Source organism: Sciurus vulgaris (genome assembly GCF_902686455.1).
Source record: "Sciurus vulgaris genome assembly, chromosome: 15".
Lineage (NCBI taxonomy): Eukaryota > Metazoa > Chordata > Mammalia > Rodentia > Sciuridae > Sciurus > Sciurus vulgaris.
Genome location: NC_136476.1, coordinates 86,837,340 through 86,860,911, shown reverse-complemented (window position 1 = coordinate 86,860,911; position 23,572 = coordinate 86,837,340). Strand labels below are relative to the sequence as shown.

The 23,572-nt window shown below is 56.8% G+C and overlaps 1 protein-coding gene across 1 annotated transcript in view; it reads right to left on the bottom strand.

Moving 5' to 3' along the window:
* Positions 1–23,572, bottom strand: part of CFAP77 (cilia and flagella associated protein 77) — a 121,798-nt gene that overhangs the window by 26,263 nt on the left and 71,963 nt on the right. The window lies entirely within an intron of this gene.

The following is a 23,572-nucleotide window of genomic DNA, read 5'->3' as shown; positions in this document are numbered from 1 at the left end:
GCAGTGTGGCATCTGAGATGTGACAAAGGCCCTCCTTGACCAGCCTTAGACAGGGGCCTTGAGCCTTTGTCCACTAGGCCTCTTCCGCCCTCTCCTTGGCCTGCTCAGGCCAGTCTTGGCTAAGAACGCTGCAAAGCTGATCCCTCTTCCCTAAATATCTGATTTCCCTGGAAAGCTGATCAAGTTCCTCACCCCGCCCAATATCTGACCTTGACCTACCTGTAGCAGGGACCCTGTGAAGCTGGTTTAGCAAGAACACCCCCCCCCCTTGATGTATCCTCTCCATCATTTCCATCCCCTGACCCTCCCTCGGCTCAGTGGCAATCCACCACCTGCCCTGTGTTTGGAATTGAGCTCAGTTCTGCCCAGGGATCTCCCCTTTTGCAGAGGACCGAGTAAGATCTGCCTTCAGCTGGTGTCTAGCTCTGACTTTCTTTGACAGTGATTTCCGGCCAGAGAGCTCTGGTCCTGTGCTGAGCATTTTGTGGGACCCTTCACGATACCACAACACAGTGGTGCCCATCCTGGGGACAAAGGGGAGGGTGAGGTCCCAGAGCAGAGGGGCAGCATTGCAAGTCACCTGCTGAGCTTCAAGGCTTGGGGCCACAGGCTGCATGTCCTCACAGGGAACACTAACTGCTCCAGGTGAGGCCAACCTCTATGCAGATTGAGAGACTGAACCCACCAGTAGAACTCCGACCTTCACTCTGAAGCAACCTGCCCGGGAAGCCAAGCTCTGTGGACAGCCCAGGAAGCCAGCCCATCACCTACCTAACCAGCCTGTGGTGCTGTGGCTTGCTGTGTTGCTGGTGGGCATAGCAATGCAGGAAGCTAACGATAACACATAATGATCACCCCACAAGCCAGGACTTTACTGCCAGCTTCCCTGGTTTTTGTTCCCCACTTTCAATTTAGGATCAGTCAGAGAAAGCTAAGTAGGTACCCCTAATAAATGACATGGGATGCCATTACATATAGACATATATAGCATATATATATTATTGTGCATGTTAAATATAACGTATGACTTATAATGCTTATCATATATGAAATACATATTATATGTATGATGCATATCATGTACCTGATACATATATATTTTTATTTCCAAAAGGGAAAAAAGGAACCAAATTTTACTATCAACAGGAACTTAGGGGGTGAAGCAGATGACAGCTTGAACTCTGGACTGTGCAGTAGCTTTTACATGGGAACCGTGGAAAAAGTGCCTTTTTAAGAAAATAGTTAAAATAAAGATTAAAGATTAGCACCTGCTGTAAATAACAGGAGGAAGCAAGTGGACCTGTTTGTCAAAATGATGTCAAGTGATTTTAAAAGAGATTTGGGTAGTATCTCTCTCGAATGGTACTGAGGACAAGAAGCACCCAGGAAGACCCAAGCTGCTCCTGCTGTTAGTAGTGACGTCCACATCCATGGGCTGGGGCTCAGTGGTGGAGCGCTCGCCTAACGTGTGAGGCATTGGGTTCGATCCTCAGCACTGCATATAAATAAATGAATAAAATAGATGTCCATCAACATCTAAAAAATATTTAAAAAAAAATAATGTGAATATCCATTATTTTGAAACTGTCATGTTTACATTGAAGGACAAAGTGAATTAGTAATTGAACAAATGGCTTTAGGAAGCAAGATTTTCAGAATTAGAGAAAAGAAGTACAAATATAAACTCAGAGAAGTGGAAAAAACCTCATCAGTTTTCGTCTCGCAAAACGCCATCTTTCCTGTCTCTGCGCACGGGAGGTCCAGAAGCCGCCACCCCACAGCGGTGGGCACCCCAGCGCCCGACCTGCTCACACTGCTGTTCTCCACTCCAAGGAGCAGGGCCGGCGGGAGAAACACCCTCCCCAGCCTGCGAGGTCCCTGGGCCAGAGGCAAGGAGGCTCGGGAGGCCATGGGAGGAATAGATCTCAGGGGCCGAGTGGATGGACGCCGAGGGGGCAGGCTGAGCCGGGGAGGGGTGGCTGTGCTCTGGAGATGACGTGTGTGCGTACCCGTGTGCACATGTGTGCACATGCATGTGCACAGGTCCTGGAGTCATTTGCCTGAGGACAGTGAGCAGCTCCTCCCTCACTTTCCTGTGCAGGCCACATTGCAGGTGACAAAGGAGGAAGGAGGGGCGTCTGCACGGTGGCACCAGGCTGCTGCTCACGGGGAGCAGCAGGGCTGCTGGGAAAGCACGTCTCGCTTCTCCTGGTGAAATGGTCAGGGAGCGAGGCGAGAGGCTGCGGGGGACCTGAGCTGCAGGGAGACCGGAGCAGACCCTGGCGCTCCTGCATCTTGGGGTGGCTATGGATGACGACGTTTCCACCTCAAAAAGCTGCAGGAAGGACTGGGAAGGTTTTGCCATAAAGAAATGATGAAAGGAGACGGACTCGTCGAACCCGATCTAAACAGCACCATGCATACGCGTTTGGGAACAGGCCATGGTGCCCTTTGGCATGTATGAGTCTTAACATTTTCACGCCTCAGTCAAAAACGAATTCTAGAAGGTATCTAGCAGCGGGCGTGGTGGCGCCTGCCTGTGATCCCAAAGGCTCGGGAGGCTGAGGCAGGAGGATCACAAGCAAGTTCAAAGCCAGCCTCCGCAACTCAGCCAGCCCCTAAGCAATTTAGTGTCTCTAGATAAAACATCAAAAAGGCTGGGGAAGTGGCTCAGTGGCTAAGTGCCCCTGAGTTCAGTCCCCAGTGCCAAAACACTGAAAAAGATACTTAGTAATCCTAAGATTGGAAGAGACTGGCAATAAAAATATTGTTACTCTAAAAGAAGAATAATGAAAGAAATAGTGGGTCTCCCTAATGTCCCAATTGGTGTGAAATGGCCTGGTGGAGACCGATGGAAGCTTCACAGTGGCCGCTCAGCAGCTGAGCAGGACAACCAGCTTTATTCTTATTATTTTTTACTATTGTGATATATTATACACGACATGAAATTCCCCAATGGTGGACCCATGCTGGAGGCACCCGGGCTGTGAAAGACCCCAAGCTGACTCCAGCCCAACTGTGTACACGGGATCCCCCGCCTGGCCTACCCATTAGGGCCAGGCCCATGCCGAGCATGGGTTTGTGGCACCAGGGACAGATGCAGAGCTGGTGGGACCCCTGGCACCCACCGCTTGCTTGCCCGCTGTGCCTTGGCATGCCTCCCCTTCGTGCGGGTCTCTGCAGGTCACTGCGGGCCTGGGCGCCTCTCTGAGCCGAGGTTCAGCCGCTTTGCAAGGCTGGCCCCTCCCGACGCAGCCTGCGCGCGGCTACAAGCAGCGGCTCTTTGTTTTCGGGCTGCTTTACCCCTGTGGTGACTTTTATTACTTAATTATTACACACCCCATGCTTCCGAGCAGCCTAATTTATAGCCTGCTTTCTAATGACACTACGTTCGTGATCTCGAAATATCCCCCCCCAGAGGCCGTTCAGGACTGAAGAGCTGTCTTCCCAGCAACCCCGCTGCATCCGTCACCCAGCCTGCCCGGCGGCCCTCCCGCAGCCACGCTGACCCCCTCTGCCTCCTCTCCGGCCAGGGGCCCTTATGACCGTGAATGAGGCGCGGGAGTAACTGGCGATGCTGTGAGTCACGGTGGCCGCGGCCGGGCCCTCTCTGCTTTGGAGCGTTAGCTTGGATAAATGGGTGCAGAGGCTGACCCCACGTGGGAGACCCAGGCGAAGGTCGCATCCAAACACACTCACGGCCTCCACTCCGCAGACCAGACCCAGATGCACACTGGCCACATTCCTGACCCCATCCCTCCAGGGCTGCCTGGCTCCAGCCCCACCCTCGGCCTGGACTCCTCTTCCTCCTGCTGGGCAGGTGCTCCGCTTCCCCTTTGCCTTCAGGTCTCAGCTGACCTCAGGGGCCAGCTCCTCTGAGGCTCGTCCCTTGCCCAGCACATCCTACAAGTGCCCTTGCCAAGTGCCCCCGGGGGCGACCTTCCCACGCAGCGCTTGGTCTTGCCCGTGGAAGGCCTGCGGCTTTATGTCTGGTGGACACTCGCCGAGCCCCGCTCAGTATTCATGTGTGTTGAAAAAGGTGGGTGGGGGCGAGATGGGGACGGGAAGGAGGAAAGGAAAAATGGAGTTGCGCGTGTGAATGGCTCACGCATGCCTTATGGTGAACTAAAGGAAGCAGATGGAATTTACAGTAATCGAGGAAGGGTGGCCTTTCAACAACGGGGCGGGAGCACTGGGCATCTTAGGTAAAACGATTTTTTAGAAAAGCAAGAAAAAAGGGCTGGGGCTGGGGCTCAGTGGAAGAGCACTTGACTGGCATGTGTGAGGCACTGGGTTCGATTCTCAGCACCACATAGAAATAAATGAATAAAAGAAAGTTCTATTGACATCTAAAAAAAACTTAGAAGATTAAAATATCAAAAGAAAAAAAGTCCATTAAGTCTCACACCTTATATGAGAATTAATTCAAACAGATGCCAGGTTTAATCCTAAAATGTAAAACTGTACATTTACAAGATAATGCAGGACAAGTTCTCTGGGATTAAAGTGAGGTGAAGACTTTCTTAGACTTGATGCTAAAAATATGACCCATAAAAGAAAAGGCTGATAAATTCCTCCCAATGAAAAACCTCCGGTCTGTGAGCAACCCCACAAAGACGTGGAAAGACAACCTGCAGACCGGGAGAGAGCATTTGCCAACCCCAAACCTGGCAAGGGACTCCCCAAACCCAACAGAAAAAGACAAAAACAGGAACAAATCTAATTATAAAATGGGTAAAGTCAGGAGAATTCCCCCAGGAAGGCCGTGTGGGTGGCAAAGACAGGACAAAAGCACCAAGGCCACCAGAGAAATGCCCATGAGACCATGATCACAGGCCACCATGCACCTGTTAGTATGTCTAAAGTACTGAACGGTCACATGACCAGCTGCTGACAAGGACCCAAGGAACAAAACCTCTCACAAAACACTGCTGAGGGTGCAGACGGCACGGCCGCTCTGACTGGGAGTTCAGTCGTTTCTTTAAAAACTAACTACAGCCCAACAGTTATCCTCCTGGTTATTTATTCCAGAGAAATTCAAACTTAGGTCTACACAGAGACAGATTCACACATGTCATATCAGCTTTATTTGTAATAGGCACAAACTGAAACAACCAAAATGTCTTTCAGCGAGTGAATGGTTAAACAGACTGTGGTACATCCATGCCGCGGAGGAGTACTCAGCAATGAAAAGGAACCAATCACGGACACATGAAATGGCTTGGCCACATCTCTAGGCCTTATGCTGAATGAAAAATGCTAGTAGTCTCAAAGTGACTTTCTGTATGATTCTGCATATATAGCATTCTTGGAATTTCCTGGGAGCAGGAAATGGTGGGAAGCAGAGTCACAAAGTCCACCTGGGTTAGAAGGAAGGGATCTTTTCAGTGACAGGATGGTGTTGTATTTTGGTTGTTATGTGAACCTGTACATGTGATAGGAGAGCACAGAGTGTGAGGCTGGAGTCCCAGGGTCACCCACTCCAGTATTTTGGTTTTCATTTTGCACTGAAGGGTAAGCGGAGCCATCATCTGGGGAACTGGGAGGGAGGGGCCAGGATCTCTGCTATTTGTACAGCTTCTGAATTTACAATTATTTTAAAGTAATGTAAATGCAAGAAAATATTTTTAATAAAGCATGCTAGAGGAAAGACTGAAACAGCTTCCTCTACAGAAAGATGTTTAAAATTACAATTACACGAAGAGGTAGTCAAAGAGTAGGAGACAGAACAAAAAAAAACTAAGGGAAATAATCGAAGCATGTATTAGGCAACTAATATTCTAAAAAAGAATATATTCTCCTGGACGTTTGTGCTTTGTGGTATTTGTCAGCTTGTTTGAATTTGTAATTCTTTCCGATTTCTTTTCCCATTATAACTAAGTATCAAGTGTGGGGCTTTAATTTTCATTTATGATTGTGAAGTTTTTTCTTTCTTTCTTAAAGCCACTCTCCAACTTGCATAAGCTCCAGACCTGTAACAACTGGAGCTGTTCCTGATGCAGGTAGATTGTCTTTTAATTAGAAGAGACAATTACATGCACCTTTGCACCAATGTAAAAACTAAAACAAGATCAGTAATTTCTGTCTAAGAAAATATAAACATTCCAAGTTGACAGAAGCACATATACAAAACTCTAATGGCACCACGGGAAGCAGGTCCAGGCATAGACGTCCACACACGCCTTCTCCCAACCAAGGAGAACTTCCTAGAACTTCTCAAATACCAGCTTCCCAGATCATTTTAGGATCACACACCAAAACAAGGAGTACTCACTCTCGGTCAGTCTCTCTCTCAAAGCACGAATGAAGGAGTGCGAAATAAAATATCCCCAACTCAAACGGGGCCGTGGTCAGCAGCACAGGGGCCCAGCATCCAGCCCTGGGTGCGTCTGGCCTGGGTCCGGGCGGGGGAGACGACGCAGCTCGCCCTGCCCTTCCCTCTGAGCGGCCAGCCCAGGGAGCTGGGGCTTAGGCCATTTCACCAGCACTCTGAGACCATCTTCCTGAACTAGAAGTGACCAGAGAAGCCTGCGCGATTTCACACAAGGGACGCAGAAAGTCCACCCTGAGAGCAAGTTTGGACAGGCCGTGGGGGCGGGGCTCAGGACCCTGGGCGCTCCCATCTGCTCACCGCACAGGTGGCGGGTGGAAAGTCGGGGTCTTCATGGTGAAATAATACGCAGCTGTGTTCGCAAAGATCCAGAAAGATGCAGAAGACATAGGTCAAGGGCAAGAAGACAGGTTGGAGTGGAGGAGACAGGGCCCAGGGCTTCCAGGAAGCCCTGCCCGCGGGAGGTGTCCCGGTGAGCCTGGGGCTGCGCGGTGGGCCTCGTCCACTTGGACACTCTATTTGACGCATTCGCAATAAATAGAGAGGACAAATCCCCAGTCCAAGGGGTTCAGGGGACTTGCTGAGGACGCACAGCCAGTGCTGGGAGCCACAGACGCAGCCCCCAGGTGCCCTGCCAGGACCCGAGCCCACCCCACCTGCCACCCCAGCCCCACTGAGCTCCGGGCAGGCGGTTTGGCACCGGTGCAGCCAAGGGCAGCCCCCTCCCCAGCTGCAGGGGTCCTCGGCTCAGCCCTGCTCAGGACTGCTGGGCATGTTCACCCTCTTCCCCACCCCCCGACCTGCCCAGGGACAGTTTTAGAAGCCGGTTTTCCTGGGGCTTTTCCCACAGTGATCTTTTGCTGCTACCTCACATCGTGTTCAGTTGGTTTTTGAAAAATAAACATAGTTCTTTGTTGTCCAGAAAGGCATTTTTCCACCTCCAAAATGCATGACTTTGGCACGGGCCGAGAGCCCCCGTGGTAACAATTACAGACATCCTTCCTAGGCCTTCCTCTGGAGCAGCTGAGGGGCCACACGCAGGAGCTTAATTATTTATCTTCACTAAATGAGCATGGAAAGAAAGGTGGAGTGAGGAAGCTGAAGCCCAGAGAGGTCAAATGGCATGCCCGGGGTCACACAGCACACGCCTGTAGCAAAGCCCGGACCAGCCCTGCAGCTCGAGGTCTCCCACCCAGAGAATCCACATCGCCGTCTGCGAAGCCAGCGGTCAGAGCCGAGGACCGCCTGGAAGCCAGCGCGGATCGAGGAGGCCCAGCCTGGCAGTTTCCATGGAGGAGCCCAGACTTTTCTGGGCACCATCCTCTGGCGCTAGACCCTGGAGCAGCACCATGCCCTGCCCGCGCTCCCCGCGCCCCCACAGCAGCGAGGCTTTCTAAAACTGCACGTCTGTCCCGTGGCCCTCAAGACCCGCCTGTGGCTCCCTGCTGCCCTGGGGCTGCAGAGCACTACTTCCCTCTGCTACTCATCCCAGAGGCCCCGGTCCCCGCCTGCCCCTCTCCTGGCTGGGCAGGGCTCTCCCTGGCCTCCCTGGGCTCTGCGCAAGCCCGCAGCACTTGGCTCCTGCCTACCTTCCCCGCAGGCTCGGGGCGCCCGGGAGCAGGACCTTCCTGGACGTGCACCGCCACCCTCCAGCCCAGTGCCCGCCGGGTAGATGGGCAGAGTGGCTCCGGAAGGCGCCAAGTTTGTCCCGAGGACAGCTGACCTCCTCCACTGCAACACCAGCTGGGCCTTGGGAAGACACGAGCTTGTCCTCTGGACTGGGAGATGGGACGGGGGCCCGATGTCCCCCCACAGGCCAGGTTCCAGGGCAAGCACAGTGCGTGCGATTCCTTCTTGTCTCTGCAAGAGGAAGCTCAGCCATGAAGTCAGCAGAGCAGGGCAGAACCCCGGTCCTCCTTGCTAAGGGGAAACGGGGCATCCCCCACCCCAGGAGAGAGGGCCTGGCCAGGGCAGGAGACACCTTGGAAGTGGCTGGCCCCTTCCTGAGGATGAACAAGGGGGACCCCGGAAGCCAGGAAGAGGGGGACAAGGAGCCAGGGAAATGCCATCCGGTTTCTATTTTTAAGGTCACATTGAAGTAGGGCAGCTCGTGGAGGAACTTCCGTGCAATATAGGAAGGGTCGAGCCCGAGGGCTGAGGGCTGCGCTAAGGTCCTCCAGCAACTGGAGTGTGCATGTGGCCATCCAGACCCTCCAGGTCCCTCGGCACCCCAGGAGAGGAGGGTTGACCTGCACAGGCATCTGGGAAGGGGCAGAAGGAATGGGGCTGGGTCCTCAGCCGCGGGGCAGCTTGGCGAGCCAGGGCCCTCTGGGTGTGGCGGGGCAGATTGCCCTGGGGACTTTAGGGATGGAAATATGCTAAGTCTGCACTGGAGAGCAAGACACATGCTCTTGCCAAAGCTCATCACAGTGTGTACGGGGCATTTTATTGTCTAAACTACACCTCGGGAAGGTGGTTTTGAAAGAACAACCACAACCGGATTGAGCAGGATGGCGGGACAGGAGTCACGACAGGAATGTCTACCTGAAAGTACTAGGGAGCTATAGATGGTTTCTGAGGAGGGGGAGAGGGGAGGGGCGTGACGACAGCCAGGCTTTAGAAGCATTGATGTGGTGGCAAAGTGGACCGGAGGAAGGGAGCAGGATTAAGGGTCCGGGGAGGAAAGAGACAGAAGGTGAGTGAGATCTCACTGCCACATTTGCACACTGCTTTGGGCGTCCCTCCTGCCCGCGCAGGAGCTTCAGCAGGCTCCCAGTGCGGGTGGTGCTCTGTGCGAGACGAGGGGACGGCTCAGGCCTCCCACCTGCTTCCTCAGCCCTCACACTCCACTTGAAACTGTCGCCCACATCCCCTTTCCATAGATGGGAATCGGAGGCCCAGAGACGTTCACGGTCTTGCTCAGGACCACACAGCTGGCGAGTGGGGACCCTCCGTGGGAGGCTGCAGCCCTAGCCCTGCAGAGTCAGGGTGAGGAACGGGCGGGGCAGTGCGTGCGCTTGGTGCTCAGGGGGCAGGAGGGCTGTCTCACAAGGGCCTGTCCTCTGAGCCCTGGGGACACACTTGGTGGGCCAGCAGAAGGTGGCACTCGGGAGCTGCGGGAGTCAGCCACCAATTCCTCAGACAGGGGAGGTGGGGATGAACGCCAGCCCACCCCCCACCTTCCGACGGGGAAACCGAGGCTCAGAACTCCAGCAGCTTTCCCACGGTGCTCACGCGGGGAGAGCAGCCAGGCCGCAGAGCTGGGAGCCGAGTCCGGCCCCTCGGACCCCACAGCCCTTGCTCCTGACAGCAAAGTTGGTCTGTCCCACCCTGTCTGGCCAGGGACAGGGTGGCCTCTCGGCCAGTCCTGCTCTGAGTCAGGGAGGAGCTAAAGCGGGCGCTCCTCCACAGTGGCTCCCTGGGCTCCTGCAGCCTTCTCCTCTGCGGGAAAGAGTCCACTGTCCTGTCCCCTGGGGGCGTCAGGCCCCACGGGCTGCCAGGGCTCCCCTGCTGTAAATGTGGGCCGCGGGCTGGCCCGGGGCTTCTGAGCGCTGCTCAGCAGGACCGCGGGCCCCCAGCTAAGAGCTCCAACAAATCATTCGCTAATAACCTGGAAGGAGCCCCTCAGAAAAGTTCCTCATCACCCGACACTCCTGCTTGCCACAAAACCGTGTCAAAATTAAGTCTAATAGAGTGAAAAATGGAGACTAAAATGAAATGCAATCAGCAGCTGCGCAGGGGCAGGCCTTGGAGGGACTTCAGATTAGTGCACTCCAACCCGTCCGCGCAGCTGTGCGATTGATACCCCAGACCAGGGGTTGATCTCCAGCGAAGGCACCGGGCGCGAGGGAAGTGGAAATTACCATTTGCAAACATTAGCCTGACACTCGCTTTGCGCGGGGCTGAGCTGACAGCTCTGATTTGCGGCGCTCCTGCCACGAGCGCTCTGTGGATTAGAGGGCTTCCTTTCATGGCAACTCATCTTCATCTTCCATGCTCATTAAAACTTTGTGGAGCTGGAGAACTTGGCGGGAGCGCGGAAGGTGGAGGCTCCTTCTGAGGGACTGCAGGTACACATTTGTTGAAAGGTGTTCCAGGAGGGAGGCTGGGTCTGACAAACTGGATTTCAGTGCGGCTCCCCGTTCACAGCGGGCTGAAATAATTGGTCATCAGTGACTACTAATTCGGTTTAGTAGCCAGAGGCGATTTTTTTCTTCGTGGAAAATCAATGACAGCGCGGAGGTCTGCTGAACGGGCTTCTGCTCAAGACGGGTCCTTCCTCGGCTCTCAATTGCATCTTCCAGTGGAAACGGCTATTTTGTTAAAATAAGATTAAAATCCATCTCTAATATGCCAGCAGTCTGCAGCTGCCGGTGTGGGCATCCACAGAGGCTTAAGGGGACGAAGAGGTGGACAGTGGCCTCCGCGACGGGCCACCTGCTTTGAACAGGCGTGGACCCTCTGCTTTTGGGGGAGGGAGAAGGCAGGTGGGCTGGGCTCCTTCCAGCAGTTCTAGTCCAAACCCAACCCACCATGCACAGCCCCTGGGGGCTCCTGGTCGCCCGGGCGGTCCCCACTGTGGGTGGCTCCTGCAGCCTACCCTCATGTTCCTGGATGGCGCGGACGGGGTCTGGGGGCACCTTCCCTTTCGCTCAGAACCAGAGGCTCCAGAATGTGCGTGTGGGTCTGACTGTCCAGTGCCCACAGGGCCGCTTGTTGAGCCCTGGGCTCCTGCCCAGGGTCGGCCACCAGTTTTCCTAACAAGCAGTTCTGGCCAGGCTGCCTACAAGGTACCAAGGCTACTGCTAAAACAGTTCCCCTGCCGTGGTAGGAAATAACACAGAGTCCCCACGTGCCCACCCCAGCGTCCCTGTGCTGACGCAGCCAGGATGCTCACAGCAGGGACCAGGTGGCTTCGTCCTTCAGGACACCTGCTGGAGAGGAACTCTGAGGTCACCCCCTTCCATCTACAAAGAATCTGGCATTGGCCCTGGTCACAGGTGGCCCTGCTCCCCGTGGCAGCGACTATGCCTGCGCAGACCCTCGGCCTGGTCGGGCCGGCAGCATGCTTAGCCTTGTCTGTGGCATTTCAGGAAAACTTAAATTACCAATGTAAAAAAGTTGGAAGACTTCACATAAAAACCCAAACGTCTGACTTTCTCCTCAATGAGACGTGGATCACGTGGCAACTTCAGCTCCCACCCCCACGTGGGCCGCAGGCTGGGCTGGGCGGGGTGGCGCGAGCCTGTGGGCCCAGCCCATCCGGAAGTGGGGGTGCAGGACTGCCTGCCCCCCAGCCTGAGCACCAGACCTGACTTTTATTAAAAGAAAAAAAAAAAAAAAAAAGAGTCCGACACCCCAACCTCAAGGCCAGGCACAGGCCGGCGGCCGGCCCCTCCCCTCCTTGTCTACGCGGATCGGCTTCCCTAGGCACTGCAGGCCTGGGGTTCGCAACCCCAGCTCTGGGCTCTGTGTCTCTTTTCTGTCTCTTTTTGCTGCTGGGGATTGAACCCCGTGAAGCTCTACCACTCAGTCCTATTTTAAGAATTTATTTTGAGACAGGGCCTCACTAAGTTGCTGAGGCTGGACTCAAACTTGTGATCCTCCAGCCTCAGCCTCCCACACCTCCGGCATACAGGCGGGGGCTGACCCAGAGGTAGAAGAGGGCAGCCTCGGCCTGGGTCGCCTTCCCTCCCCTCCTACTGTCCACCTGTGGTGCTCGGCCTCGCGAGTAAGACTCACTCGGGGAGCCAGGGAAAGCGGGGGTGCCTTTGCCCCAGTGCCAGCCACTGCCACCCGCCAGGCTCAGGTGCCACGAGGAGTGTGCGTGCTAACCAGGGAGCCCCGCCTGCCGACCCTGCAGTCCTGCCACAGGTGGCCCCTGGCACCCTTGGAGACTGGCAGCTCCGAGCACTTCCCCTGCAGAGGACCAGCCTGACTGCCAGCAGCATGTAGTCCCCCTGAAGGACACTGGGGTGGATGGACTGGCTGGCACCGGCCCTGGAGGCTACTACAGTCTCTTGTCCACCCTTGACCCCTGGCCACTTTTTCTGAGTTGTCCTGCCTCTGCCAAGGCCCTGGCCTTATGGAGCAGGGGACGTGGGGTGGTATCTGGGCGGCTGCCCTCCCTGGCAGGGCCCCGAGAGCTAATTAGGCAAGAGGACCTCTGGGCTTGTGGTTCCTTCTTAATTGTTTGTGGCTTCAACATAAAAGCGAAGGACGGAGCGGGGGGCTTGGTCAGCAGCAGTCCTGACTTCTGAATCTGTCTAAGAGGCGCTTTGCGATTTGTTCACATTTTTCACAAGGGCGGATTCAGTTAGCAGTTCCTGCACGGGGGCCAGCGGCAGGGCGGCCAAGGAGGGGGTTGCTGGGTGGGGCCGAAAGGAGGTGACCGAGACTCTGGGCCATCAGGAAACCCGCCCAGCAGGGGCTCCCGACGCTGGGGGCCAGGGAGGCACCAGAGGGGCATCTCCACAGGGAAGCAGCGACAGCAATGGAGGCCAGGCTGCGGCCCAGCATGGGCAAGCCGGGACTGTCCTGAGTGCCCTGGTGACCAGGGCAGCTGTCCAGGGTGCCCAGGGGGACGGACGGGAGCATCTCTGCACGGTTACCTGCTGACGCCAGCAGGTAGAGAAGATGGGTCGCAGACGGCATAGACACGTGGGAGAACCACGGGCGTCTGCCCTGTGCTGAGTAGGTCCCGGCTCAGCCGCTGGCTCCCCCGACGTGGGGCCGAGGAACCTCTCACACACCAGCGGGTGTGCCTGCCGGGCCTCGTCATGGGGAAGGAGGAGTCCAGGACGTCCAGCCCGAGGGAGAGGGAGACAGCCAAAGTGGACGCATCAGGGGACATGGTGACGTGCTGGGCCACCACGCAGCGTGACAGAGGGGCGGAGCTGCGCCAGCAGGTCCTCTTGACTGGTGGACACAGTGACAGAGGGCCGCCTACGTGCCTGCAAAGACAGGCATCCTGAGCTCAGGCGGTCCCGGAGAAGAGGGGCTCTTTCTGTATCTGTTAGATTTTGTTTCTTTAATAACAAAAGAAAGGATGGGAAGCAAATGCCACCAGATGGTCGCAGCTGTGGGATCTGAGAGGTGGCTCCACGGGAGTTAGTCACCAACTTCTGAACTTTGTGTTTGGAAAGTTCCCCATTAACACAGAGGGGGTGTAAAACCTGGCTTCCAGCGTTGGGCCTGCCACTTCTAGCTGGTTAAAACCCCTGCCTGTCGACAGAAGGCTTCACGCTGCTCGCAGCAACACCGGGCAGGAGGCGGCGAGGCCCAGGCTCGGCCCGGGCTCGGCCCCTTCCTCAGACGGCGCGTCCGACTCGGTTCAGGTCAAGGTGCTGCTATTCTCTCAGTGGGTCAGATGTTAGCTCCCAAAAGACAGACCCAGAATCGGGGAATGGGACCTTATCTGGGAATGAGTTTTGTCCAGGTAGTGAAGGTTCCTGAGGTGAGGCAGCCCTGGCGGGTCTGAGTGGCCTGAAGTCTTGAAAGCATCCTCACACAGGAGACACGGACACAGGAGAGGCCACATGGAAACCGAGGCAGAGGCTGGAGCCAGGTGCACAGCCGAGGGGCAGCTGGAGCCAGCAGGAGCTGGGAGTGGGGGGAAGGCTCCCGGTGAGGGCCTCCTGAGGGCTGTGCCCACAGCCCCTCCATCTCCGGCTTGCGGGCTCCACACCGGGTCAAGTGACTCCTGCTGTTTTAAGCCACTGAGTTTGAGGCAATTAGTTCCAGAAGCCACAGAAACTAATAAACAGCAATTATCAAAGGCCCCGGTAACTGAGTCCAACAAGAGTCTGACCCCCGGAGAGGTGGCCACCAGGGTGCTCTTGGGCCCAGGCTTGGCCTGCTCTGCGGGCAGGGGTGGTGGACTCAGCTGCTGCTCCTTCCCATGCAGTTGGCCACATGCATCCACTGGGAACCCACGGGGACCCAGCAAGGGTCAGACGGAACTGCATCCCCAGCCGAGGGAAAAGTGGGGTGAGGCCAGAGGCAGGAGGACCATGTTGGGGGTTCAGGGGGCCAAGGGAGGCATCGCATAGGGTGGAGCCCCTGACCTCCCCTGCCACCCAGAGGCACCCACGTGGCCCTTACCCTGGACGCCCATTTTGTGTCTCACCCTCCTCTGTGTCCCAAGCATCTGGTGTGAGGCCAGCCGGTGGCGCAGGGCAGAGGTACCCGTGGGTTTTGGGATGAACTTCCCACACAAGCACTGTCTGACTGCCTGGCTGCGGGCTTGTGTCTCCTGGCCTCCGTCCCCGTCTGTGACACGGAGCTAAGAGACTCGGTGCCCACGGCAGTCCTGGGGTCCCGTGAGGCGGTGCATAGGGGCACCCAGCCCGGCACTAGCCCCTGGAGCTGGAGAAGTGGGGGCTGGTGTGGTCATGGGTCAGCACGAAGCAGAGCTCCGGGGCAGCACCGACAGCACCTCCTGACCTCCGCGGGGCAGGATCCTGGCTGAGCCAGTGGCCCTCAGCCCTCCGCACCTGGCCTGCCCCGCAGCAGGCGGCGGGCAGACACTGGAGCTGAAGCCTGGCTCTTCCTGGGGCTCCAGGGGCACTGGCCAGCTCACGGCAGTATGGCTGTGCCCTGTGTCACAGGAGGCCACTATGTCACCAGAGGAGCTAGTGACCCGGCCCCAGCAACCCCCACCCTGGTGGAGCTGGGGAGAGGCACAGGGTGGCTCTCGCTCTCCCCTGGAGGCGGGCGAAGCCCAGCTCCGGAAAATCAAAAGTGCAGCTCGAGTGTGCGCCACTGCGGAGACCCGGGGGAGCAGCCAGCGGCCTCGTTAGCGTTGACCTCGGCACCCAGCAGCGCCTGATGGATGAGCCCAGGCACAGGCCCCGGGGGAGCTGTGGTCTTATCCATTACGGGCCGTCGGCGCCTCCCCAGCCCTGCCGGCTCTGGAAGCCACGAGCATCAGGCTGGGAATAAATCTCTGTCTGGGCCACTGGAGAGCCAAAGGGGACGAGGGAAATCATGAAAGACGTGTCATCCCAGCTCTGGAGGCAGGGCCTTGGCGAGCGGGCAGCCGGGGGCTGGGGTGGCCAGGCTGCCTGGGAACAGGCCCGAGCCGCTCCTCCCTGCCTCGGTCTCCCTGCCTGGGCCCTCGGGATCCAGGCTCGGGGAGGCGGGCGGCCCGAGGAGGAGGACCCCCGGGGGGCCAGCAGCAGCGTCCTGGCTGCAGTGACAGGCCTGGGGTCCTGGCCAACACCCAGCCCCTCTCCCATGCACTCTGGCTGCCCGCTGAGCCCCACCTGGCCAGTCGCCTGCAGTCGCCTGCGTCCGCCTGCTGGGGGCAGAACTTCTCCACACCTCGGCCCGGGTGGGGGTGGCCGGCCGACCACACAGGTCTGCAGCGACGGCTATGGTGCTGTAAGGGAAAGCCGGGCCTGGGTGGTGCTCCTCAGAAATGGCTCTTCAGCCCAGCGAGGTGGCACGGCCTGTGATCCCAGCAACACAGGAGGCGGAGGCAGGAGGATCGCAGGTTCAAAGCCAGCCTCGGCCACTAAGCAAGGGCCTGAGCAACTCAGTAAGTCCCTGTCTCAAAAAATAAAAAGGGCTGGGAACGTGGCTCAGTGATGGAGCACCTGGGTTCAATCCCCAGGGCCAAGAAAAACGGAGGAGGAGGAGGGAGGAGGAAGGAAGCAGAGAGCTGGCAGAGCTTGCTGTGCCAGGGTCTGGCCGCTGGGCCCACCGCCAGCACTGGCCTGCACTCCAGGCCACCTGCATGGTGGTGGATGGGGCTCAGGGTGACAAAAAGCCTCCTCACCTGAGCTTCCCTCTGCCCTGGAAGCGGGCAGCCCGTGGACACGGACAGGGGCTCTGGAAGGAGCCATGGCTCAAATCCTGGCACCGCCACAAACTGGTCATGTGGCCTTGGGCAAGTGGCTCTCCAAGGCCCAGCATCCCGCCCACAAGGCGGGTCTTGTCCCTGTGGGGCAGGCGTGAGCCATGTCGCCCAGGGACTGCGTGAGGACGGTGCTGGTGTTGGCCGCCAGCACTGGCACCACCCGACACGCGGCCTCCCTGCTTCTCGAAGCCCTAGAGCCAAGCCCCTTGGTGGCGAGGGCTGCGGAGTTAGCATGCTGCTCCTCTCCTCTGCACCTCCTCTTTCCTTGCCATGTTCTCCCTACTCAGTGGTCTCCCTTTCCTGTCCTGTGCCGCCCCTCGGCCTCCCTCTGCGCACTCTCCCGTCTGCGGGCCTTCTCCTGCAGGTACAGCACTCCGCACTTCTTAACTTGATGCCCAAAGTATGACTTGAGCAGCAGAAAGCAGCACGGAAGTCACCTCCCTTGTTTTAGACTTGCTACCTCTCTTAACACAGGCAAGAATTTGTAAGATAAGCAGAGATGGGGCAGGCTGGGGATGGGCAGAGACAGAGTGCAGTCTTTTAAATGACACTAAATGACGCAGGAATCTCGAGCTTTCCCATCCCTTCTCTGGCTTTCAAATAGATTGCCTATTTGCTTTCAGAAATCTGAAAGGGCTCTGGACCATATTTCTTCCCCCCAAAATCTTTATTGAGTGCTTATTATGTGCCAGGCATCTTGTTAGATCCTGAAACACACATATGTAAATATACAAGTGTTTATATATATTTATATATAAGTATTTATATTGTGCATGTGTGTGTTTTCTTTGAGGTGCTGGGGACAGAACCCAGTGCCTCACACATGCTGGGCAAGTGCTCTACCACTGAGCTGCACCCCAGGCCTAGACTCCGGGGCTCACTCAGCTGTAGACGAAACTGAGATATTGTGCCTGGCCTGTGGGACTCTAGTGTCCAGTGGAGAGAACTGGCGAACAGCAGAGAGATCTTTGCATGCAGTGCAGCCAGCGCTGTGGGCGGATCAGGCCAGCAGGAGGGACTGGAGCCGTGGCTCTGCCTGGCAGGACACAGGCTTCTGGCAGGAGAGGGCTGCAGGCGCCCCCTTGTGGCCAGACTGGGTTCTACCCAGCGGATGTCGGCTGGTGCTGGTCTTGAGAAACTCTGAGAAGGGGCTTGTCATCATTTGACAGGAGTTTGGGTGGGTGGCGTGGATTTTGGCCACCGGCTCTGGGAGAGACAAAATAACCCAGAGTGATTGATGGGCCCACTGTAGATTTGAAAAATAAATCAGCTTGGCAGAGAGATTCAAAAAGTCTGTCAGGCAGCAAACATTTTTAACAGCCTGTAAAGTTTCCCCCATCCTTCAGACATGTCAGCGTCAGCCGATGACGCACCTGATGCAGGGCCAGCAGAGCCTCCAGCAGAAGGTTGGCGCAGTCTCTGCACTTGTTAGGTCTCTTCTTTCTCCAGGCCTGCGTGTCTTCATCAGGAGGCTGGGGTCCGGACAGGCTCCATGGATGAACCAAGGACTCTGCAGAAGGTGCTGCAGCCAGCTTGACGGCCATCGTGCATTCGGTCAGCAAACATCTACCAACGGCCTCTTCGGCAAAGGCCCTGGGGTCAACCCTGCAGATTAGCAGGAGTGGGCTGGAGCGTCTGGTGTGCTGAAGGTTCCCGGGAAGCGGGGAGCCACTGAAGGTGAAGGATGCCACAGGCTATGGTTTGGATGAATCCTGTGCTCAAGGCCTGGCTGCAGCCCAGAGCTCTCCTGGGAAGTGGTGGAGACCTTCGGAGGTGGGGCGTAGTTGGGAGTCTTCCAGTCGTACGGCAGTGTGCCCAGGGAGGGCGCTGGGGCCCTGGCCACCTCCCTCTCGCCTCCTGTCCCAGCCAGCATGAGGCGGGTCACTGCCTTGCCACCAGCCCACAGGAACAGGGCCAACCCATGATGGTTGGAGCCACAAGCCAGGACCTTCCTCTTCTTCAGTCGTTTACAGCAGGTGTTTTGTTACAGTAACAGAAAGCCGGCAGGCAGGTGACACGTTCTAAGGGAGACTCGGCGGGCTCTTTCAGAGGGTCCCGATTGAGTACTAAAGATTAAGAAAAAGTCCAGACGCTGCATTCTGCCTCAGCCCTCCCCCCATGCAGGAGAAACTTGGGTGTCATTCTAGCCACGTCACCTCCACCCTTGTGTTTGTTAAGGACACAGATGAGTGCCACTGTCACCATCATAGGCATTCAGGCCAGACTAATCACCACCCTACTGCAGAGGAGCCACAGGCGATGTCACTTCTCTGACCTTCCGTCTCCTCTTCTATAGGATGGGGATGAAAGAGTCCCACACCGGTGCTCTCAGAGCTGTTCTGAGTTCCTTAATGCGGACGCACCCGAGCTCGGCCACACGATCTGCTGTGTAGCCGCAGCGATAGCAAAGGATTGCATCATGAATTCATCTGGCCCGTGTCAGACACGATGCTTGGGGGCTGTTTGCTCACTGACTGAGTGATGGGCCCTCCTGCTAGCACTCTTGCCTTGAGTGCAGCATGAGGCTCCCCAGCAGGGTGGCAGGAGAGCCGAGGTGCCCGGAATCCACCAGGAGTGCCAGCTGCTCTCAGCCCTGGCTGCTCCCGGCTCCCCACCATCTCTGACTCATCATAATCGGCCATGCTGGACCAATTAGGCGCAGTAACAATTAAGATGTGCCAAGGGCATGTGAACATTAGCGACACTTATTAAGACACATCAATAATTAAGCACCTCTTTCATAGTTACATATCTGGCCTCCAGACATATCTGTTTATGGGCCCCGGGTCACAGCCTGCTCTGAGATCTGTGTCATGGCCTTACACGCTAGTAATAAGAATTTCTAAAATTCTTCCCTGACTTGAATGCTGAGATCGGAGCGGATCTGGGAGACAGTGCCTGGACTCTTTCCAGCTGTTTGATCCCAGAGACGTGGACTTCATGGGGGCCAGCCAGACCCTGTGCACACGCAGGCGGTGTGGCCACATGGCCGTGGGCAGGGCCCTCGCCTGCCTTTTCAGGCCTGTGAGTGTGCAGATGGCCCCTGCCTCACAGGAAGATGGGGGATCAGCAACCTTGTGTGCAGAATGCTCGACAGTTAAGCTAAGTCCACAACTGCACTGCTGAGTCGCTGCCTCCTGTGTTCGAAGGGCAAAAACGGTACGGGAGCCGACACCACGACCAGAGGTCCACACCAGGTCTACACCTAACTCAGGGTCTACCTGGACCAGGCAGGTAATGCAAATGATGGGCGTCAGGCTGGAGGACTCAGACGCACCAAAGAGCAGTGATTCTGTGCAAAGAGCCAGGTAGGTACGCAGTCCCCACCCCAGCTGCCCAGGCCTCTGACCTGTCCAGAGGAGCAGGAAGACCAGAGGTTTATAGGACCCGACATTTTAAATTTGCCAACTCATTCAGACTTTTTTGTGTGTGGTGCTGGGGTGGAGCCCAGGACCCCCCGCCTGCTAAGCGAGCGCTCTACCACCCAACTGCACCCCGGACCCTTGTTCAAACTGAAGAAATGTTCTTTAGTTACTGCACGGGCCACATAAGCATGGCGGCTGACATGCACCATCCCCAGCCTGACTCCAGGTCACATGCCTCCGTTTTCCAGATGATTGCTTAGGTCTCTGCTTCCTCTTAGCCAGAGGGCCAGGGATTGAAAATCCCTCTCCGACTTAGAGGCAGTCCCGCTGTGGACTGGGAACCACAGGGGCCAACTGGGAAGGAAGTAATTGGACGATTCCAAGTTCAGGTTTGAGTCCTGTCAGGCAGGGGGACGCGACAGGGCGGGAGCACCAGGTGAGGGTAAAGAGGGGCGCCCTCTGACATCCATCTCGCCATCAACAGCAGGAGGATCTGACGGGGATGGGGCCGCTGGGCCAGCGCCCCCAGCGCAGGGTGGTCTTGGCCCTGGCCCTCCACAGCTCAGCGCCCCAGCTCAGAGCGCGTGTTGTGCCTGGAGGCGGAGGCGGAACTTCACTTTTTAATGCGCCCGTAGTTGTGAGTAAATGGTGCTCGTTTGTTTCTTTATTTATTTATTGGACCAAATCGCCCGGCAATTCCTCGGCAGTCTAGTGTAATCGGATTTGGTTTTTAACATGCTTTTAAAGTAAAGGAATAAATACAACCGAGCCTCGTAGAAGGGGTCGTTAGAGAATGTCCTTGGCCCCTAACGTTAAAGTAATAGCCCCGTTAGGGGAGGGCGACCCTTCCCCGCCTTTCAGTGGGGAGTGGAGGGGCCTGCCAGACAGGTCGGCATCTCAGTGAAAGCTTCTCCAGCAGCCATTTAACCTCCATTTACGGAGAAATAAAGCAAAATTGATGCTGATTCGGGCCTGCTTGGGGGGATATTTCCCTTCCATAAAAGCCCTTGTGCCTGCAATTTGCCGAGCTGCCCTGTCACATTGGAGAAGGCTGCTGTTGATAAAGATAAAGCTTTATGGCCACGATGTTTGCTGCTAACAGCAACCTAATGTAGCATTTTCATTTTTGTGCAATTAATGTTAATGTCTGCTACGAAAATTGTCATTAAATACCATTTTAAAATCCATTCAATTTGCATATGCAAAGCCCATTTACCATCACAGAAGATGTAGCGGGCACTTCATCACGTCCTCACCCTGGAATTGTGGCCACTTGGCTTTATAGCAATTTAAGATTTTATATTGAAAGCTGGATGATAATGGGGCCTTTCCGAGCCCGATCGACTGAAGCAATAACAATGCACAACTGAAGTCCCGGGACCAGGCGCTGGGCCTCAGCACCAGCCTCGAATGAACTAGAGGCAGGGCAGAGAGGAACCCGCACTGGATGGAGCGTCTGCCGGCCTGGCCCCTGACGGCTCGGCTAACGACCTGCTGTGTGGCCTCAGGAGGCTCTCCTGGCCTCTCTCAGCTTTTCTGCTTCTTTTGTTTTAAATAAGGGCTTCCAGACGGTGATCGCTAATGTCTGCGTGCTCCAGTGTTAAATATTTTAAGAATCTAAGCGGGATGAGTCGGGCATGCCCTGGAGGGACGACAGGGATTACCTCAATGTGGGGAGGACGATGTACACTGGCCAGTCCAGCCTATGAGTGACTTTCCCAAGGTCCTCAAGGTCCCACCCCAGTTTTAAGGTGGGTGAATAGAGCTGCATTTCTGGTAAGAGCCGAGCCATGTGCATGAGGCCAAGGGAGGCGGAAGAGCTGGCAAAGCCAGGTGGCCGGACTGACCCTGAAGAATGAGAGGGCTCCACCCGGCTGACGGATGGAAGGCGGAGCCCGGGCATCGGCCTGGAACCCGCAGGTGCGTTCGGAGCACCTGGCATAGAGTCGCAGTGTCCCAACAATGCCACTCGAAGAACCCCAAGCCGTGTCTGCACACCCAAGCTCACGGCGGCATCATTCACGGAGGTGGAAGTGACCTGCACTCACCTGGGCGGAAGACAGGTGGACAGGAGCCCAGGTCTGGCAGCTGCGCCAGCACAGCAGACCTAGAAGACAGGGTGGAAACCAAGTCCCCTGGACACAGGATACAGCAGGCAAGGGGTGGGACCCATCGGTAGGGGGACCTCGCGTCGTTCAGTTCCCAGAAGCCGGAAGAGGAGTGAGGGGCGGCTACCGAGCGGGAGGCCTGCAAAGAGGCCGTGGCTGTTTAACAGGCGCAGAGCTGAGGTCGGCGGAGAGGCAGAGGGTCTGGGCACCGAGGAGCATCAGCCGCAGGGCACGTGAGCGCACGGCTCCCAGGGCACGCTGGCCCTGGGAAATGGCGAAAGGGAAGCTCCTACGAATGGTCCACCGTGGGACAAACAGAGCAGGGCACAGCAAACACTGAACACCACCAAACAGAGGAGGGACGGGCACCCCAAGTCCAGGAAGGGCAGGAAGGAGGCTGGAGGACCGGGTAGGGCAGAGCAGGACCCACACAGGCGGGCAGGCACGTTGGCCCCTCAGGCGCAGCCGGCTGGATGGGGCTGGGACACGGGGAGCAGACTTGTCCATCAAGTGGTGCAGCGCGTCGCATGGTGTCAGTGACGTTTGTAGGAGGGCTGGACAGCTGCGAGTGGGGCCCTGCCTCAGCCACCCCACAGCGGAGCCCCCTCTTGGGAACAGAACCAGCCTCTGCACCTTTCCCACCACTGCCCGATGCCCGTGGGGACTCCTCCCACTCGGCCTCCAGGGTGGGCGTGTGACCAGGCCTGGCCTACGGGGCATCAGTTTTCCCTGGCCTCAGTCAAGCAAGACATGTGACCCAGCCTGGGAGTCTTAGCCATCCTGGGTTCAGGGAGGGGCGTGTGACCAATTGTACCAAAAGTGTTGATCATCAGGTGTTGTAGGTCCTAAACCCTCCCCCCGGGCCACCAAGAGAACAGGAGGTAATGAGGGAAGGGCCACTGCCTGTTTGCCAGGCAAGGAAGACACGTTCAGGGAACGGAGTCCAGCCCCAGAAGCACAGCCGTCGCAAGGAGAGACCGGCCACGTGCGGATGACGTCACCCGACTGCCTGGATCCAGCTATGCCTGAAGTTCTGTCCCTGGGCCTTTCAATCTCATGAACAGATACATCCCCCCGAGAACGTCGAGGCAGTTCAAGTTGAGTTTTGATCACACACAGCCACGTTCCGCCTCCATAGAGGGTCACGGGAAGTGGCTGGCAGGTCTGCCTGTGAGGTGACCCGGGACCAGGGATTGAAGAGTGCGTGGACTGGCCAGGCCTGATCAGGAGCCCTTCCCTGAAGTCAAGGTGGCATCTGTTCCAACCATGGACATGGGCCACTGGGGGAGAAGATGCAGAGACTGGGTTCCACGTCCAGACAGAGGGGTCTGGTGCGGGCAGGCCAAGGCAGCAGACAGGTGCAGTCCCAACCCAGAGCTGTCACCCCATCTGCATGGGGCATAACACAGCTCAGCCTGCGCTCTGGGGGTGACTGAGCAGTGTGCGCAGCCCCTGCAGAGGGGCCATTCTGGGAACTGGGAGAGCAGGCGGGGCCGCAACTGGAGGGGCACATGGCTCTCAAAGTCCTTGCCGTGGGCACCCACCTCCCTGCCTGTCTCTGTGGACCTGTGTCCTCGTGCATTAGGTCACCAGCCTACAGCTCAGGCTGGTCCTGTCTGTGCTGCAAGGCTCCAAGCTTGGTGTTGGTGAGGACAACGGAGCACACAGGGACACACACCTGGTCTGGGGGACGGCGCTTCCCCAGATGTACTCTCTGCTCTGTCTGAGCCGCAGGTGCGGAGAGTCTCTCCACTCTCTGAGCCGGGCCTGGGTGATCTGTGCGCCTCGCTATGTGTGGTCAACTTCAGTCAGGTTCTAAAACTCATAACTCCTGGGTCTGCAGCCATCGTTTTAACCAGGACAATACTGACGTCAGTCAAGAGCTCGCAAGTCCCCGGCACCGCGC